Raw genomic sequence first — 21,233 nt, 5'->3', positions numbered from 1 at the left:
CTAGCCTGGGGATCACACTTGGAGAGCCACCACTCGGAGGCACAGTTAACTTCTTCCACTCCACGTTTCGGGACCTAAGCCTTACCTAGTTTATGTATGTGCACAGTAAGCTTTAAGGAGATAAAACAAGAGCGTGGCAAACACACCTGTAGCAAAGAAGTGTCCCACTCAGAGAACGGTCGTGTGCTCTTCCATGTTGCCTGGCACCCCTACACCTCTGCGGGGCATGTAGCCGAGCCCATGACAAGTTCTGGCCGATGGGCTGTGAGCCAAGATGCCGCGCATCCCTTCCAGGCTGGAGCTCTTTAACACTGCCGTGTGACCCACGAGCTCTTGCCTTCCCAGGGCTGCCAGGAAGCATGTGTGACGGCAGGGCAGCTAGAAGATGAGCGCGGCCTGGATCCCCAGGCCACTGCCCCGAAGGGAGCCACGCTAGGGAGCTGCTAGACCTGCGCCGATCTCACGTGAACAAGAAATGACGGCTCACGGGTTGAGCCACTGAGATTTTAAGGTTGTTTCATGCTTCAGCACAGCTGAGCCTAACCTAAGACAAATCGTTATGAAAAGAACGTCCACATCTGTCTTCTTAAGTACCACCTATCAAACACAGATGTGAGGTCTTTTATAATAAAGTCAGTTAGCTAGGATTTCTACCTCATTGTCCTTCACTACAATTCACCAAAATAGTTTTGTTTTGTTTTGTTTTTACCTCCCATTTGGGGTCTCTTTCTCACCAAATTTAAAAATTCTTCATCACAACATGATTATGTAACAGTTGCCAACAATTTAGAAAGCTAACTATGCTAACAAGTACTGAAAATGTGGACAGTAAATACACTGGAGGATTCGGATCAAGAGCCCCATGAAACAAATATGCACACACTCACACTCCTGGAATCCCTTGATTCTAAAAGGCAGGCCAAGAGGAAAGGGTTTCACTTTTATTTATTAAATCATGTGTGAACTGATAATGTATTTTGCCCAAATGAAAGACGGTGATCTCTTTAAGGTAAAAGCATCAGCATTTAACCACAAAATGACTCTTAAAACAAAAAAAAACCATTTCTAGTCAACCTAGGAAAATGTGCAATTTAACAGGCAGGTTAAGGAGCTGCCCACAATATACAACCTTTTGGACAATGTGGAATCAAACATCATAAAAATTCTCATCTCCTAAAAATGCCAGACATGCGCACAGCTGAAACAAAGCGTAATCTAGAACTCAACAATGAGAGCTAGAACATTTATGAACTACACAAACTTAAAAAAAAAAAAATTGGGGAGAGAGAATTTAAAAATAGGTAATAGAATCACATAAGCCCTTCCTGGTCCAAAGAGCCAAAAAAAAACCCAGCACTTCTCTGGAGGGTCCTCTGTGAGGACAAGCTCAGCTGGGTGGGATCTAAAACTGGTCTCAAAGGTGGGGGGACTTCTGGCTAGAATTCTCCCTTGCTCTTTCTACAGAGGGCAGGAGAACCACCCCTCTGGGTGTACACACACACACACATTTTAAAACTCATCCTGAAGGAGCTCAGTGGCTCTCTGCTCCCCACTTAGCACAGGCGAGGCCAAGCTGGAGATGAACAGATCCTGCTTCTTCTGGTCTTCTCAAGTTCCGAGGCCCCTAGAGTGCCCCATTCTTGGGGTGTGGCACATTCCATCTCTTTAGGTACTTCCATGTGGCCAAAACGGGGGGTGGGGGGTGGGGGGGAGGAGGTAAACACTCATGTAATACATTTGGTCACATATTATAACCCGGCTTTAAAATCAGAGTTGAAAATAATAAAAAGGCCCCAACACTCAAAGCTATTCGGCAAACTGTTGGGTTTTTTGGTGAATGGATTTTTCTTTCTTTTTTCATTTCTTTCAGGAGATATGATAAAGTCATTTTAAAAAATAAAAACCTGAAAACTTAAACATCCCTTTAAAAAAAAAATAGTATGGCACATTACCTTTAAGACATTAGTCTCACATTGACCCTAAAACGGTTACTTCTTCACTTTTCATTAAGGAGCCAACACTGGGGGACACTCCATTAGGACATCAGAGAGAACAGGAATAACGTGCAGTTCGAGGACAGGTGGATTTATTAACAATCACAGAGCTAAAGGAACTCAGCATCACATCTTGCTAGTACTCTCCTGGAAGACCCCTGGAAACCCCTATTAATTCAGCAAGTTGATTTTATGACGTTCCTGCCGTGTCCTCAAATCAGAGTTACTGTGTGTGCATCTATGAGAGAAACATAATAGGAACATCCCCATTTAGAAAATGAAAGCCATATAAAAGCGATCTCATGTGATTTTTGGAGTCTAACTTGCTCAGTTTCTTTCTTCCACAGTCAGGCTCGAGCTGAGAGAATCAAGCTCCAAGTCAGTTCCTGCAGTGTTTATAAACATTATGCTGCGTACAGCCAGAAGCCCCTTTCCATCTACTTAGAGGTCTGTGGCGGCAGACTTCTACACATTGTCCCTGCGTGAGGACAATGTGAGTGTTATTTGCTTTTAACAAGATGGTTCTCCCCAGCCTGCGCCCCAGCCTGGCAGCCACCTCCCCCTCCACACAGGGAACTGCAGGGTGCTCACCAGCAAAGCTGTTCCCCTCTGCTCTCAGGGCTGCCGCCTCTCCAGCTTGGCACCCCAAGAAACCTTGGGCTTTACAAATGCGCATCCCTGTGATGTGCAACTTTTACGAGCACCTAGGCCATGACCCAACCCAGTGTTGGCTAAAGGACTCCCAAACCAGCACAGCCCTTGCACCCCGAAGTTCCCTCTCTCCACAGACTCCTCGGCACGGAAACTGCTGCTTGCTGCTCCCGGGGGCTGGTCTGCTGATCATATGACTGCTCAAATCCCTCGGATAAAAGCGGGCATTGTCCGCTTTTCCTTGAAATCTTGAAATCCTGGATAAGACCAGCAATCAAGTTCCATTTCAATCCTCCAACAACCTGAAATCAATTGATCAAATTCTCCTCTTTGGGTCTCGCCACTGCCCCCGCCCCTTATAAATAACTCGCGATGTCCAACAAAAGCCATTCTAGTCAGCCAGCTTTTAAAACAGACACAGCCCCCCCCCCCCCCACCGCCCAGCATTTACTTGAAATAAAAGATTAGGATTACGTGAAGGGGAAACGCTTTTAAACAAGCAATGAACGTTATGGACTGAGATGCTAGTAACTGCCCAAATTTCTGTGCTCTGGGGGCGTCAGAGTATTAACTGAGAGCTGCCCCCTTCCTTCTTCCCGTTCAGCCTCCAGACCCACAGATGAGCTCTGGGAGCCTGTGATTCATGGAGGCTCATTTCAAGGCAACCAGCAGCTGTTCCAATCTAGGCCTGGAGGCTTCCCTCCCTGGTGCCTCCAGCTCCGCCATCCCAACCTCGCCACAGTTGTCCTTGAGGCCCGCCCACTCAGAGGATGCTGTGAGCACATCATCTCCAACTAAGCCGTGCAGGGAGCTCCGCCTCGCTTCACAGGTTCAATCACACAGAACAAGACACAAGCCCTTCTACCCTGTGCCACACCCCTCCTGCTCGGTCTCCACCCGAAAAGTCAGCACAAAGACCTGCTCCTTGCTTCCGGGGAAGTAATGGTTTTTATTACTTTTCCATCTGCTGTGAGCCGATCTCACATCCAGAGAGCTAATTCTTATTATATGAAGTTCACATACATGTTATTTCCCTTCCCTGACAGAGTCACAAACGTCTACCCGTAAGAGAATACTTTCCACCTTCAGCGTGGCAATCAGGAGGTATAGTTTCCATGGATACTCAGAAGACCAAGTTACAAAACTAATTACATTTTCAAAGGGAATAATTTCTCTTAGCAAAACAAAACTCACGAAGCCTATCTGATTCAGAAGCAGAAAAGGTTATACCAACCTTACTCATGTTAACTGCACTACACAGATCTAAATGCACAAAAGACTTAAATCTACTACTATTAGAAGCTAACTTAATTGCACTTGGGAGTATGATTATTAAAACTTAGGCCCCAGCAACATGCCATATGCAGATAAAAATCAAAATGCTTGAGAGCTATTACTAGGTATTAGCTGCCCTGGGGGCTTTTCAATCCTGGGATTTCCATGAAAATGTCCCCCAAATTCTTAACAATACCAAGAGAGATTTTTGGTGTACCACCATGGAGTGCCACACAGTAGTCTCCATCTGCAAAATGGCACTAGAGAGAGGAAGGAAATTAACAAATAACCTAAAAGATAGAATAATCGCTGGCAATTTAGTTTTTCAAATTAGGATTATTCCTCCTGGCAAAAGAGCCATGCAGACACTGCTCCAGCTGACGTGATCATTTCTGAGCACAGACATGAACTGTGGAAGAATAATGAATATAATGAAAGCAGACGCCTAAAAACAGACAAAAAGTGATTGGAACTCCTTTTTTACAGAAACTACCAGTCTCCCTGGGTACCTAGGACTTCTCTGGTACACACCAGATAGAGGGTTCTTTTCTTATCATCAGCTTTTAAAAATCCATGACATTTTCTGTATTATTTCAGCTAAAAATACAAAAGAACACTTCACTTTAAGAATACAGATGAATAGTTCCATCTTATATATACACCACATTTTCTTCATCCATTGTTCCAGAGATGGACATTTAGGTTGTTACTCTATCTTACTATTGTAAATAACTCTGCAATAAACATGGAATTGCAAAAAAAAAAAAAAAAAAAGTACAGATGAACAAGCTACTAATGGTATTTGGACATCATCTGATTCTGCTAATGCATCGCACCCCTCCCACCCCCGCCAACATTTGGGCAAAATAAATACTATTTTAGTATATCCATGAATACACTAGAAGGTTTATCCTAACACTTCGTGTTAACTCATAAAGGAGCTGCACATCACTGAGGGGAGCTGTAGGGGGAAGTATTCAGAAATTAATTTTCCATATAAAACTCCTGGGTGTAAATCACTCTGAAGTATCTTTCAAACTTCCCCATCTCCTTAAGCAGAGCATGGTGAATCAATGTTATGATTAATCTAACTTCTTTGGGCGATGACTCAGGATCATTACAGTGAACAACCACTACACAAGGTGCCTTCGGAAACTAGTGTAACATCCCCCCATTTCAGTTCTGCCCCTGTACCACACAGCCTCAGTCGGCCATGCTTTTTTCTTAACTGAAATTTTCATTGAGATCATCGTGGATGCGCACGCAGTTGTAAGAAATAACACAGAGGACTCTCCTCTGTTCGTGATGCCCAGGTTCCCCCAAGGGTAACCAGCCATACTGTTTGACTTCTTCCGCTCATTTGCTGACATCCTTTCTTGGGGCTGTCAATGGGTCTCCTTCTGATGGCTTTTCTCCATCTCCAAGCACCAACTTTGGCCTCTAATTTGTTTGACTTGAAAATGGGAGAAAATAGGAGACAAGGTGGTCAGGGCCATATTTACATTAGGAATAAATAATACTAAGGTGCAGACCTAGAGGATCATCATGATTCAAGGAGGGGAGTGTTAGTACCAAGACTTCTTACACCTGCATGGCTTTGAAAGTTTTATTTTGCATAACCCATTCCCACCCCCCCCCAACCTTGTTCTCCCTCCCTCACATGCTGAATATTCTGGACTTTAAGAATGCCAAATAAGTGACCTCCACACAAGTGATATATTACTTTTAAGTTGACTGAATACTAGCTAGCTAATCAACTGCTGTTTCCCTATGGGCAACTGGTACTCTGGCAGAACCTGTGTCTTACTCTGAACATTATCTACCAAGCACTGTTAATAATTTGAAGTAAATACACACAACCTTAAAAAAAATTTTTTTTTTAAATTTTTTTCTGGACTCACTGATATTTTTAAGGAAGTTTTAATTTATCAGTCACTTGTCCAATTCAATTGTAGAAGCTAAAGGAATAAAGTTCTAAAAAAAGATAGGATAAAGAGCATAATGAATGTGCTTTAGAGACTTCAGTAAATAAGAAAACTGTCACTTTGTTCCTGTACTGCATTAGGAACTTCTCAAACAAAGAGGCTTGATGGAGACAGACAGAAAGGGGCTTATCAGCTTAAGAAACGGGAAGGATGGTACAATTAACTGTCACACAGTCAGATATAATTCACTATGATGAAGCCAATGACAGAAAACAAGGCAAAGAAAGTGCCCATCTTGTCTCTTTACGCAGAATACCCAAATATCCCAGCATGGCAAAACACCTTTCTTTCCAGGGTTATCTATACACGTGGCCAGAGAAGAAAAGCAACAGCCTTTGGGGGGGGGGGGGGGAGGGAAGGAAGGAAAAGAAAAGAAGAGGAAAAGGAAGAGGTCTCTTATCTGAACCACAAATGCCTCCCACTGTTCACTTCCAACAAGCTGAAGGGCTGTGTCCTAGGTATTCCAAGGGAAAAAAACAAACCCACTGCATTTCTTTCTTCTTCCCAGCTCCTCTGCTCTGCGCCACAGACCCAGCCCTGCCAAGTGGGAAACAGCTGCCCTGAGGTCCGTGGAGAACTGCGTGCTCTCTGCCCTGGAGATCCGAAGGTGGAACACAGGGGGACAGCGCAGGGAGGATGCGGACAGGAAACAGGAGGGCTCCACAGCACCTTCTCCGCGGGCCGCCAAGTAACACGGTACAGGGGAGAGACACCCCCACCCCCGCCCACGGTGTTACAAGATGCTCCAAAAACAAACCGCTGAAGGCCGGCACCCATAAAACACAAAACGTGTGCAGTGTTAAAGACACTAAGAAAAGGCAGGTTTTTGTGCTTAAACAGATGTACAAAGCGAATTCCATTTCTCCTCATGTGACAGTACAGTTTCTTCAGTGTTCAGGGTGCCAGACACAGGAGGATCAGAAACATGTCTCCAACAGTGAGAAGAAGGAAAAAAAAAGCCCCCTTCCTCCTCTCTCCGAAAAAGAGAAAGAAAGAAAGAAAGAAAGAAAGAAAGAAAGAAAGAAAGAAAGAAAGAAAAGGCCACACCACTCCAGAAATAGCCTGAGCCTGCTTCTAAGTGCCCGGGGATCTGTGCATTAGGAGAGGTTCCCCGGCGATGTGTGTTATAGTGAGCTCAAGCATGACTATATATGGTATGTTTACGGAGGAATTAGATACAAACACCACGCAGAACTTATATCAGACCAGAGCTGGTCTTGCAAGAGCTCGGCTTCTCTGCATTTATGGCCACGAGCGATCCCATCCCCTAAGTCCAAGCAAACTTCAGATGCTTCCAGAAGCAATGTCTCATGACTTCCTGGCACTCAGAGCACAGGGTCCCTCCCTCGCTGCCCTCCACATCTCCCACATCTCCATTCCGACCTCATCCCCCCCCCCCCCGGCCCCCCTGGCCCCACACAGGCCGCCCACCCTGCTGTCCCACAGAGGCATAAATGCATACAGAAGAATGTGTCTGCTGAATGGGGCCTATGTTACATGGCGAAGGGCACAGACAAGCGCGCCATCGATTTCTCAAGAAATGGCTGGCATGGCTGAGGCCTCTCCCACAGGCTCCTCATCTCCACAGAGTATTTTCATCACATCAAATGTTCTGCCCTGGAGAGGGAAAGCCAGACGCTGACGTGGGGAGGGGTCGGGACGGGGGGGGGGGGGGGGGGAGTAGGGGATAATCTGAGGATGTTTTAAAGTCCTGGGAGAGAAAAGGGAGAACGGGGTTGGAACAAGGGGGGGGGGGGGAGGGAGGAAGGCTTCATCACTGGCTTTAACAGTCTTGCCCAACCTGTTCTGCGGTATGTTCTGTTAACTCCTTTCTGGCAAATGGATGCAAACAGCAACCCCTTTCTTTCCTCTTCTTTTCCCCACAGCCATACTGCAATTTAAGGCAGACGTGCAGAGAAAAGTCCCAAAGAAAAAGGCTAAAGCCGTTACTGACTGGCCTGAAGCCTTTAATTTTTATCATACGCAGTGACACCTTCACTACCAGCAACTTGGGCCGTCATCTTCCTGGATACTACCAACCTTCCAGCACTCTCCACCTCCTACCCCTCTCCTCCTCCCCTCAAAAACACAAAAGTCGAGGCAGGGTCCTTGACAACCCGAAAGCGGAGGCTGGGGTGAGCTAGGCCCAGATGTCATGCACCTGAACAAAGCCCTATGTAAGAAGGAAGCATCACCTCCTTGGTTTTCCGTCTTCTTGTTTTAGGCTTGACACTGGGCATTTACAGGGTTAACAGACAGCCTGCAGACCAGAAATTTACCTGCTTAGCAACAGAAGCATCAACTAAGCCACACTGGTTGTTTTGACACAGGAAAAGCAGTTTCTACCTGGTGAAAATACCTGGTGATGTTTCAAATGCCATTTTAAGCAACACACATATTAATCACAGGAGAGGAGCAGTCAAGAAACTGTGGTACAGGCAGAAAAGTCCAATGAAGAGTTTACCCAGCTTAAAGGTGCAGATCAAAATCAAGCCTGAAAACTGCAGGACAGCGTATGAAAAGTGCTCTAAAAGTTAAGAGCAGACTCAGGGTTGACAGAACTGCTTTTGGAAGCAGTAAAACCCGGGCTCACTTTCCCCAGAACTTGTCACTGCTTAGACTTTACATCAAGGGACCATAAGGACTCTTCGGGTGGGGGACTTAATCTTCACAAAGGGATAGATCTCCCCCCTCTAAATCGTGAGATGAAAAGGAAAGCATGAATCTCACGAAAGAGTACACTGTTTCCCTTAAGCATGTCTGTAGGTCTCAATTTTAACAAAAACACAAACACGATCCTGGGCCTCCAGAACCTCTTCAAAAGACAACAACTGAATATATTCCTTAAAACCTAAACATCTACTTTAAAATTCAACTACAGAAAGCTTCTTCATTTTCAGCAAATGACTTTCAATTTTGGAAGCTCCAGGATGCAGAGGCTCGTAGAGCTGGTTGTTGTAGGATGTTTGCTGTTTTAACAGAAATTTGTCTCCTGAGCCAGAGCAGGGCCTAAGAGCAGTCAGAAGTAACAATTTGGCCCAGTTGTTAACTACGTATAGCACAGCAGAAAAATATGTCAATACACACTTCTAACTAAAATAAATTCAATAAAATATAAAGAAGGCCTAAGGTCAATGTATCTATATACACAGTATAACACATATGTAATTATAGGGCCAAAGAATCTATATATGTGAGAGAAACAAAACAAAAATGAAAACTTTAACATTAATGGTATCATTTTTGGATGGGACCCGGTTTCAAGAGGAGAAAAGAATGATAAACAATTATTTGTAATGATGATATTCCAATACTCCAAAACCACGCTGGAGAGTTTGGGTTTTGACAGGTTCTCTTAAATTCTCAATTGAAGACAATTCCTCATGACAAAGAGATCGTGTATAAAGCTTAAAAAGAAGGAACTAAAATGACCTAGGAAAAACCTAAACTTTCTAACTTCAATGGGATCTAAAATAAAATTTCAAGGTGACGTGGTTCTTTGAGATTATTTTTAAAAAAGCATATATGCAAAACCAAGCCACAAAAATAACCTCCTCCTTTAATAAAGTGAAACACTTGCACTTATTCAGGACCTCTATACTAACAGTCTGAGCAAAGTAAACCTTATTTCTGAAACTTAGGTTAAGTTGGGTCAAAAAAACGGTGCCGTGGACAAAATGGTGGTATTTAAAGCAAAAATCGGGCTTACGCAGAAACCAAAAAAAAAGAGGAAAGAAAAGGTCGGGGGGGAGGCCGCAGTGATGCACTCTGATCGCAGGCAGGGCGGGCTGCAAGTCCAGTTGCATCTAACAGTTGTGCTCGAAACAACAAATGGTGCATTCATGAACTGCGTAAGCAGAGGCTGTTCAGAGGCTATAAAGTCTGCACACGAAATGATGAGCGGCCGACTTTCCTGTTGTTCCACAGTTAAAAGCCTGAAGGAGGATTGAATTCAGTTAGAGGCACAGGCTGGGCCTTCAGCTGTGGCAAAATGGTGAGCAAGAGGGTCTAGATAAAAAGGCCCAAAGTACCATTTACTCTCTTCTAAAAAGAGCTGGGCCTAATGATAATTGAGTAAACACCTCTACATAAGATAATCTACCAGAGCGCTGTGGGGCGGGGCGGGAGGATGAGAGGAAACCAGACCGTACATCCTCCTGCACCCTTTTTAAAAGAAAATATTCAGCATCGCCAAAATCCACAGCCTCAGACCAAGGGATTAAACGTCCAGAGCCTATTACCTGTGACATTACCTCTCCGTGGCCTTAACAAAAGAAACATCTGGTACCAGCTACTCAGCATCCCTGATAATTGTCAGAGTGCCAAGTTCTTAAAAAATTAATTAGTAGCATTTACACCTGCCAGTGCAGACGGCCTATCAGGGTTCTAGCACAGGTACCCCAATACCTGCCTTAACGGGAAACTCAGGGACGCAACAAGCAAGCATCAGATGGGAGAATTTCAAGGTTTATGTATCATTTCCCATTTTTATTTTTTTTAAATTCCCAGCGGCTCAAATGTATTCAGTTGTCTCATCAGCCATAAATATAAAAGTAACCTGTTTACAAATACAGTTTTGAGTGCTAATGATGAGGGGAATTCATTAGAATCAGCTGGGAAGATTTTCGAAAGGCCAAGCCCCAGCCTTACCCCAGACCTGTGGCGAGCGGGCCGTGGCATGTGTGTTAGGGAAAAGTTTTCCCTCTGGTCTAAGAATCACTGTGTTGGATGCTGCAGCCCAGTGAAAAGGGATCACCAAGGGCGACACGCCAAAAACAAAGACAAGTCACCAAGTGGAGAGACTGAGCAATGTGAGTCACTAGGTACTCTATGCTGCTCGTGGTGTGGGGGCAGCTGTGCCCCTGGGGCAGCGAGCCGGCCACTTCAGGTTCTGCCCAGCCACATGACACGAAGGAGCAGGCAGGGCCATGTGCATCACCCACTGTGCCAGCTCAGGGCACACTCAGCAGGGCGCCCCGGCGGCAGGCGGCCTTCAGCCATCAGAAGTAAGGTTGATGGTCTCCAAACCACCTGTTGTCGGCGGTCACGCACTTGCAGTACAGAACATCAAGAAACTGCATCCCAGTTGAATGGCCTCATTATTATCGACAGGCTGATTATGAAGGGAGGAGGAGGAGAGAGGGGCTCTCAGGAGAGGGCAGTAACTGAGTTTTAAAACCTGAAGCCACTTGTCCCGTTTGCTTGCATTTTGCCCCTCCGCCTCCATTCTCAGAAGGCAGGTCACATTGGAGAGAACAGTTTCCCAACACTCAGCGGGAAAGGACAGAAAGGACCAGGAGCCGTCCTGCTTGCAGGCTCGGCGAACACGCTCCCCTCTCCTGTCTCCTCCACACGCTCCTTCTCCCAGTTCCAGGTCAGCTGCCTATAATGTCTGCACACCTCCTCTTTGTAAAAAAAACGGGCTGCAGGTAATTTTCCAGCTACATGCTGCTTTCATTTACAAAGAGCCATCAGATATACCAAATGTGTTAACGGGGGCTTGTTCTGGGAAGTAAGTACAAAATGCAAGTGGGCAAGCTCACGCCTACGCAGAACTTCTGAAAATTTAAAGTGGTTACAGGCTAAATGGCCTCAAATTAACAAAAAAAAAAAAAGAGGGAGGACTTCGCACAGAGATTACACACTTTCTAACCTCTTCCTGAGAAGAATTCACTTTTCCAAAAACGAGCTCAATTACTACACGGGCTCTTTGAAGATCTCTGGTTGTTCATTAAATTGCTGCTCGGGCCGTCGCGGGCCGAGGAGAACGCGTCAAGGTCTTCTTGGAAGCGACGCCGGCACCGCCCACCGGGAAGGCCGGGCCGAGCCCCGCCCCCCGTCGGCCGCCCGGCCAATCGGCGCCCGCCGCCCTGACTGACGGCCGCGCGGCCCGCTCACAGGGCCGCCCAGCGCGGGCGCCGAAGGGGGGCGGGCGGCCCGAGAGGGCCCGGGCTGGACCCGCGCCCCCGCCGGGTCACCCGCGCCGGCCCCCGTCTGCTTCCCACTCGCCGCACTCGGCGGGGAAGGGCACGGGCGGGTCCCCCGGGACGACGGCGGACGCGCTTTCAGCCGTGCGAACACCCTTCGGCTTAGACGGCTTCCCCGGCGCACAAAGGCTCGTCCGCCGAGGGAAGGGGCGGTGTGCCCAGGCCGCCTTCCGCCCGCGCGTCCTCCCAGGCCCCTCCCCGGCCCCCAGCCGGCCGCCCACCCGCTCCGCCGCCGCACGCCCGCCGCCGCTCGCTGTGGGAGCGCAGCCGACACCCGGCCGCACGGCCTCGGGTCTGCGGCCGGCGGGGGGCGGGCGGGCGGCTCGGGTGTTCTCCTCGCAGCCCTACCCTGCACGGGGCTCTGCCGTCGCGGTCCGGGCGAACGCAGAGGCGACCGCAACGCGGTCGGACACGATGCCCCCGGGGCCAACTTTACTAGGCTGCTTCCATGCACGCTGCACTGAAGGGCAAGGAAGACAATTTTTATTGTCAGTAATTTTAAAAACATGCATGTCCTAAGAAAAGCACAAGTCACGTTCCTGCTTTTGAAAAGGATGCAGGGAGGCAAAAGTTTTCTAATACTACATGATTTCTGAAAAGAGTATGTTTAGTCTCTATTTGGCAGTATTTCATCCTAGCACTTGGTTTATGACTTAATGTGCTAATTCCAGGAACGAAACTGGTTATCTATCTGAGGGCAATCAATCCCAAATAATCTTTGAGAAAGGAAAAAAGAAACCCCCATAAAATCGAAAGAGATCTTAAGAATCACCGTGATAAATGTTACAGTACTTCACTGCTGGAACCTTGAAACTTTCATCCTGGAAGGCAGTCCTGAATCAAGCCGAGATTTTTTTTTTCTTTTCTTTTTTTTTTAATGAAAGTAAAAACAATGTTTTAAAATCATTTGCCTGCTACTCAGGGGGAGCATCTGAAGAAATCTGTTTTAACCCTAGTACACAGAAACGCTAGGCCAAGTAGCCTTGTCTTAGGCCCACATAACTAGAGGATATTTAAAATATGAAACTGGGGTCTTCTCCCTAAATTCTCAATAATTTCTAAAAATTCAACATCCATGTGACCTTGGACTCTCTCATTCTCATCTGTCTCTTGCAGTACACTCTCTTTGCTAACCATTCAGCACACTGCAAGTCCTGATAAAAGTAGTTAATGTTTACTGAAACCTGCGCATGAACTGTACTAAACCCGATAGGAGTGAAAAGGCAAAGTTCTGTTAACAGCATCCATGTACAATAAAACAAAAAAAGAGGGGGTGGGGGGACCAAGAAGGGAGTAATCATTTTCTTTTCCTTCTAATTTGAACTAGAAATGTCTCACTGATGAATAAATCAATTATATACCACCAAAGATGCTTTTCATCTATTACCTTCTTGGAAAATTTCTGACACATATAAATTTCAATTATTTAACATTTTTCTTTTCTCTCTTTTTTTTTTTTCCCTTACAGAACTTAAAACTGAAACCAACCTCTTTGTATCTCATATTCTCTTACTTGTTTCTGAAGGCCTACCTACCTGGTCAATAACCAGTTTTCCTTACACTCTTATTCATCTGAATAGCTGCTTACGGATTACACCTGAAGAACTATTTCATGCAAACATAAAGTTAACATTTCCACAGTTATCATCTAAAATATTTTTTTCTTCCCTTGACTCTTTACTTTTTCAAATGTAGAAACAGTTCATTTCATTTCTTTCTGATCAGACCTTTAATTCTAACATTTCTTACCATTACATTTGCTCTAAGGACAGAGTTCAATATCAAAACTTACTGATCTTTTTTAACTTACTGATAATCTTATTCTCACATTTCCACGTTATCCCTTTTTTCTCCCATTAACTCAGTTAAAATAATATTTCAACTTACACACATACACACACACACACTGTATCCAGAAACAGGATGCTCTCAGGTGTTTAAAGCCAACTTTCTCTCTCCCCCATCCCCCCCTTGCTTAAAGGGCAGCAATAGAACCAGTCACCTTGGAAACAAACATCACCCAGTGTTTGCAGAACAAACAATGGTACCTTTTCAGCCAGTACCAGGCAGACAGGCCAAAGGGGCAGCGAGCAATTCTGGGCCGGACAGGAGTGTTAACATATTGCATTCATTCAGTGCACGAAAAAGTAGTTCAGGACTGAAAATGAAGTGCTCTCCAACGTGTGAACTTTTGGCTAGAAACCACTGACGAAGCAAGTAGGGTTTAAAGTCAAATAAGGCTACCCCTAGTTAGAAAAAAATCTTTTCATTATTTTTGGAATTGTTTTACATAGCTCATGAATAAGGTAAACTAAACTCTTGTCACTGAGAATTACCTTCTCCAGCAACCAGGAAGAAGTTGCTTAAAATCTTTTCAAAGAGCACATTTCACCTAATTATTCCTACAAAACCATCCTTTTAATATGCCACCATATATTGGTTTTTAAAACGCATATTGCTTGGCACCGTGACCCCCTAATTAATTTCTAGTATTGACAAAGATCTGCCCGTGTGCTAGAAAATTAAATGTCTTTTTTTAAAACGGTGCCAAACAGATCTATAAATCTATAAGGGCCCTGGATAACTTTTTGACCTTGGGAGAACAACAGTTACTAAACTTTCATTTACTGAAGACTGACAAAAGCTAATCATTCAGGGGGTAAGCTCAAGTGTTAGAGGAGATTCTGTTGTTACTGTTTTTAAAAAGCTCCACTGCATAGTGAACATCGACAACAAAAAATACACAAGTGTTCTTCAGATCCTCCAGAATGAAATTTTTAAATGTTAAAGTAACAGTTTCCTCCTTATTCTGGGTGTGTGCCGGAGTTTTCCTTCCCACCAATTAAGAGAGAAGGCTGGGCCCAACTGAATTATTTGGACAGGAGTTTGATGTCAGTTAAATACCGCAGTAACTGGCATTTTCTATCACCTCCAGACTAAGGGACAAATGCCTAATTAACATGGACCAACATGCAGCTTAAACTGGAAAAGTGCCTGTCCTTTTTCTTTCTTTTCTTTTTTCTCCGAGATTTAGGTCTTTAACATCCTTGAGTTAAAGTGCACAAAGGGTGTCTAATGCCATCTGACTGAGGTGTAAAAGTCTAATTAACTAATGCTTTTTTTTGCGGCGACAGTAAATCAGTGAACATTATTAATCTTCCTGACTGGGCCCTGAGTGAGTGAAGAGGGCTATTGAAAGGGAACTAAACGGTTATACTGGGTGCCCTTGAAAATGAAAAGGAACCCTGCAAGTGATGACTGATTATCCTAAAAACTACTGAGAAATGCCTGAAAATACCACCGCTGGGCATAGCACCAGGCCCAGGGCTCTTAAAAACCCAAGCTGTGGCCCCAGGGCCCCGGGAGAGGAAGAGGAGGAGTCAGGCAGGCAGCAGAGAAAAGCACCTAGCCTCCAATCCTCTCCTTCCCGCGAAAGCAGAACCCGAACCTTCCACTCCTCTATTGGATACTGCACCTTTGCAAGGAATGTTTTTTAGCGGGCCGAGCAAAAATCATTACCCTGAGTAGTCTGGGCAAATGACTCCCACAGTTTGGCCAAGTTAAGGCTAGTTTTCAATGAATCCGTAAAAGAACAACTCTCTTAGCATTTGGGCCTCTCCGTTTTATTGCCTAGTCAACATCCCCCCAAAATGTACATGCACATCATACTCACATTTGCAAACCACAGAGGTTATCGAATGCGATCACTGAATGCCAAAACATGAAGAGGAAAAGCCAACAGCCGGACAAGAATGTCTGCACCAGAGCCCGGGCTGCTCGGTCTACAGGCGGGACACTAACTGCCTGCAGCCCCTCCACCTCTGCTCTGCTTTCCAACTTACTGTCCCCGGCCTGCACCCCATTCTAGAAGGCCCGGGGGCTCCTTCCCTGGTGGCCCAGCGGGCAGCAGGAGGCAAGGCCCCGAGGAAGGCACTTTCTCTGTCCCCCACCTGCCCCTGCCAAGTCCCAGGCTTGCCCAGAAAGCCCCGGGGACAGGGCTGAGTGGGAAGAGCCAGCACCGGGCTTTGGGGCCGGCACTCGCAGTGCTAAGCCACTCCCGTCCCCAAATCCAGAGAAGGGGCGCCATCCAGGGTGATGCCCCCAGCCACGGGCAGCTTCCTCCCATCTTCTCGAAGACATTTCAAAAAAGGGGCAGAATCGGGAAAGGAAGTGAAAGGAGGCCCAGGTGCCACGGTGGCTCTATCTTTCCCCCTCCCTAGCATTTCTATCAAGTTTCTGTTTCACTGCCCCTTTGTCTACGGGGTATGGGCACGTTTTTAATGAAATTCTGTGGGAAACACAACAGGTTTGATTAATGACGCATCGTTACAAGCTACCTGAAAATAAAGCACTCTTGACAACATCAGGTTCAGAACTCAATCCATTTTGAATAAAGATACATATGCTCTGTTCATAGAGTTAAATGTCTTTAGAGACTGTTATTCACTACTTGGTGCACTCTTATGCCTAAAAAATCATCTCTCCTCCCGGTCAAAAAGTAAGGTAAGTTGAGAGAAAACATTACTTCTGTATTCCTAAATTGACTATGCATTTGTAACCCCTCCTCAAATAACATCTCTTACGAAAGGCTTAGTTACTATTCTCTCCGTATTGCCAAGTCATTGAAACCTGAAGCAAACTACTTCGAAATAAACTCAACTAAAATCCTTAAGTTATCATTTATAACTCAGTTCTATTTTCTTTTTTTTTTTTAAAGATCGTTCCTAACAGCTAGAAAAAAAAGACAAGAGAAGGTGCTGATGGCAGTCCCCTTTCCAATCCAACCTCTCTCAGAATCAGAATGGTAAAATTGCTTTGGAATTCTGGAAATTATGTTTGGAGGGTTTTTTCCCAGGAAACCTTTGTGAGGTCACTGTTCATCAAAAGTAACCACCGCGTCCTGGGGAAGCATCACCGCGGCTGCGTGCACCTGTCACTGAGTTCAGGCGACTCTAGCCACATGCCACCTCAAGTCCACCTAAGGAAAGTAGTTCTTCCTGCCTCCTTTGTAAAAATCCAGTTTTATTATCTGCAGAAAATCCACACCACACAAGTCTTTTCTGGGCAGTCGCCAACCCTGCTCTTCCCCAGGCTCAGTGGATGTGGGCTGGTTGTACACCCTCTTTTGCGAAGACACTCCTGAGGATTCCCTGGAGCAACCTGAAAAGGCTATATAGGCTTGAAATGAAGATTCCACTCGACATTTTTTGAAAATGCACAGATAGCACATAAACCTGAAATAATACCTGCTCCTGGCCCTAACTCCTAGAAAAACCTCGGGATGATTTTCCTCCCGATCAGACAGCGACATCAGGAAGGACGCAGCTGCTTCTACCCGCATTTGGGGAGTGAAGCAGGCAAGGACTTTGCTGTCCGAGCCCAAGAAGAGTGTTTTAAGAGGCATCACCACTGAACAATTACTAAGCCACTAACACCCTCATTTTAAAGAGAAGAAAATGGAACCTCAGGAGCATGGAGATAGGTTTTTGAGGAAGGTCTCACTCCACTGGCAGGTCCTCTGGGTGCTGCTTGGCCTTCAAGAACCTTTCAGGATACGCAGAATTTCCCTAGTTTTATCGTCCTTCCCCTGGATATGAGAGGACAATGATGTCTAGCCTCACAAAGCCTTCTCTGTTTGCTTCTATTGATTAAAAAGAAAGAAAACACTGCCTGGGAGCATCATTAAGTCACCTACTAAGCGTATGTATAATAAAGGAAAGAGATTCTGCCCATTTTAGAGATGGAGAAACTGAGGTATACAGTGTCCTCTCTTTCCTTCAACCATAATCAAGGCTGGGCTGGGTGTAGAACCTGACTAGTCACCTAGCCAACAAATCCAGCCCTCTCTCTAGTAGATCATATGAAATTAATTAAAAGGGCTATGGGAGATATGCCATAAGGTCTGTTGAAGTATTTCAGATTCAATTTACTCTTCCAACAACATTCCTTCCTTTAAAATAATGACAACTAGGCTGGGTTGGCACCTCCGGAAGCTTCAGGAGTGAGCAGGTGGAATGAAATGCATCCTCCTAACCTGCCATAGAATGGCCCCCAGATCTTCCACCTACACAGTTGTTCCTGGAGTTGGGGACTTGCCCTTCAGGACTGATCTAATTGTTAATTTCCTAATCTTAGACCTTAGAGTTATTCATATGTAGGCTCTATCTTCCTCTAGGGCAGGTGCCTCCAGGGAGCTATTTCAGGGGGTCCACTTATTCATATGCTCATCAAGCATCTACAAACCAAGTAAATCATACACATGTATGTACTATTATTTGGTAAGGGTATGAAGATTGTAATTAAGATAAATTAAGATAAATTCCACGAGCCCTGTTGTTTTTAGGAATTTTTTTTTTTAAGAGTCTCTCTCTTTTTAAGATTTTATTTATTCATTTGAGACGGAGAGAGAGAGAGACAGAAGAGAGCAAGCGCACAAGCAGGGGGAGAGGGAGAGGGAGAAGCAGACTCCCTGCTGAGCTGGAGTCAATCCCAGGACCCTGAGATCATGACCGGAGCCGAAGGCAGATGCTTAACCATCTGAGCCACCCCGGCGCCCCTGTTTTTAGGAACTTTTTGTCAGAGCCTGCCAAGAATCTATAATTAAAATTATGCTTGCTCTAGAAAAAGTTTTTACATTAAAACAGGTCCTTATATTGGAAAAAATTGGGAATAACTGCTCTAAAATATCCAAATAACATGACATTGATGAAAGCAAAATACCCAGTTAAAAACACAACCACAGGTAAATTACATGTCACATCATATGGAACATTCATAATACAATGTCCTATATAGGATGGAAAACATCTTCTTCTCAAGACACTTTGACCCTTTAGAAGGATTTTTTGACACTACATCAAAAACTAATAATGTAATATATGGTGATTAACATAACATAATAAAAAAAATTTTTTAAAAAAGGATTTTTTGAACTGCTCAATGTTTTTCATCAGCGGACTAACTTGTTTAGAGTAATAACAGATCAGACACTAATCAAAAAATAAATATATTTTGTTCTGTTTAGTGTTTTCCTCTTTAGAATAAATCAATTTCTGATTAATTTACAGTAAAAATTTTTAATCCTAGATTGGTTTCATTTAACCTAGGAAGATAACCCTCCCTCCTTTCACAAGGTGAATGCCCAGGGAATGCTAAATAATGAAAACATTAGCCTTTGGCCCTCCCACCAAATTATGCCACATCAGAATAATGTGATTTTCATGTCAAAGGATATTTAAATACATCAGCAAATACTGATCATATCACATTAAATCTTTAATAGATTGGTGGTATAAAGGCATGTGCAAAACTGGGCTTCTTACTGTCCACAAATGTAATGAATCCCATTTTTATGGTATGTGTATGCATCCACATCAGCCATCTAGAAGGACATATACTAAAGTTATTTCTAACTCAGGAAAATAAGTAATTTTACTTTCTTTTCCTTTGCACTTTACCAGATTTTTCCTCCTTTTTGTTCATGTAGACGTTTCTATGGTGAGTAGGAGTTAAATGGGCAACAAAACAACACAAATCTAATGGGGAAAACCAATTTTTTAAGATTTAGGAATATTTCCTTTGCAATCTGAGTGACAGGATGCCAGGAGGTTTTATGTTCTTTACACTCCCTCATATTATTTACAGTAAATACAAACATTTTATAAATGAGAAATGTTTACATAGTACTGTGATTCTCAGTCACTGGCTCTTGATCAATCTACTCACTAACATCTTTAGCAGGAGTAATGGCGGCTCCCACATAAGCGTTCAGACAATCCCACCGAGGACAAATCTCTGGGAGTCCAGACCCGGCGGGGTTGCTGACGTTGTAAAGAACCTAACACGCAAGCCCGAGTTTCCCCCGGCCCTGCCCCTGTATCTCTCCAGGCCTCAGGTTCCTCACCTGTAAATTAAGGGGGTGCAAGGGAAATAACTGGACCATGACCCCTCAGGCCCCTTCCATCCAGTACGACATTCTGACTGGAAACAAAGCAGACATCAATATAATTGAATCAACTCTTGCTAGTCATAGCCCCTTGCCTGGGGTAGATTTAAACTGATTTCACCAATTTTTCTACTTGTTATGGCTTCACAGAGAGTACAGCAGAGATAGGAACATTTGATTAATAAAATTAAAAGTTTCAGGGGCTAGCAAATTTTCAGCTTTGCTGATGTGCAGAGCAACCCCGCCCCAGATGAAGCCATATGCAGAAGAGCGACCGGAAACACAGCAAACGCAAAGCCACTCATCCCATATTTACTCTGTGCCAGATACTGGGTAAGTATTTATAGTGTTTCATATCATGCCCTACGATCCCGTGACACAGATCTGATTACTCCCTAAATTTTACGTGTGTAAAAAAGATCTGTTAAAAAAACAAAAGATCTGTGGTGCGAAGAGCAAAAGTTGTTCTTAACTGTGGTGTGTGCCTAGGGGCAAGTCACATAACTCTGCCTCACTGCCCCCCTCCCCAGAATATGCTAACAGAACCCCTGCCTGGTTCATTCATTCATTCACGGAGTACTGACTGAGCACCCAGACCTGCGCGGCACTGTGGTTGGTGCTTGGCATCATGGATGGAGAAAACGGATAAAAGGGACCAAAAAACCCTCGTGGAGCTTAGACTCTAGTATAAGGAAAACACAACCTGTGTGCCTAAAACTCTAGTGGGGTACGTGATACACATTAGCTCCCTCTCTTTCCCTTTTAGAAATGCAGAGTGTTAGAAAACAAATCCAAAAGACGCGATCAGCTTTAAGTCGGCCCCAAAGGAGGAATTTCTACTTAAATACAGAAGAGCAAAGATTAAGAGCACGTGTACTGGAGGACACTGGCCGGGGCTCAAATTCTGACTCTGTCACTTAGGGCTGGAGTGACCCCAGGCAAGTGATTTAAATGCTCTCAGCCTCAGCTTCCCCATCTGTAAAATGGAGACAACAATGACCTCACAAGGTCAACACACAGATTAAATGAGACCAAGCACCAAAAGCTGGGGAGCGCAGAGTGTCCTGTATACCACGGGTACCTGGTATGATCAGGACCCTCTCCTCAAACCCCATCTTCTGAACCTGCAAGCTGTGAATAAAGACACCAGCGTGGTGCGGCCGTTGTGAGGACTATGGAGACGATGCATGAAAACCAGTTACCCCACTGGCAGCACAGGACGATGGTACGTATCTGCTTCTTCAAAATGACTAGGGACACGAATGGGAAGGGGGCAAGAATGGCATCCCCACGGCCAGAGCTCAAAGGGGAGGCCACATCCAGGTGGGAGCCAGGAGGAGCGCTTTGCTCCGAACACCGGTGCAGAGTGTGTCCCGGGGGGGTGGGCTGGGACAGG

General features: G+C 44.9%; 1 protein-coding gene across 14 annotated transcripts in view; it reads right to left on the bottom strand.

Annotated features, from left to right (window-relative positions):
* RREB1 (ras responsive element binding protein 1) overlaps positions 1 to 21,233 on the bottom strand; it is a 172,918-nt gene that overhangs the window by 86,107 nt on the left and 65,578 nt on the right. Inside the window, exon 1 of one of the 14 annotated variants that reach the window (XM_078055669.1) lies at positions 15,566 to 16,360. The exons of 11 other annotated variants lie outside the window; for them this stretch is intronic. The gene's annotated coding sequence lies outside the window, so the exon portion shown is untranslated. Of the gene's footprint in view, positions 1 to 5,259; positions 5,455 to 11,558; positions 11,734 to 15,565; positions 16,361 to 21,233 lie in introns of those variants that run through there. 2 more of the 14 variants (XM_078055670.1, XM_078055672.1) reach the window with 2 other exon arrangements.

This window comes from Halichoerus grypus, chromosome 9, assembly GCF_964656455.1.
Source record: "Halichoerus grypus chromosome 9, mHalGry1.hap1.1, whole genome shotgun sequence".
Lineage (NCBI taxonomy): Eukaryota > Metazoa > Chordata > Mammalia > Carnivora > Phocidae > Halichoerus > Halichoerus grypus.
The sequence above is the reverse complement of the archived record's forward strand: the minus strand, read 5'-3'. Positions and strand labels throughout refer to the sequence as shown.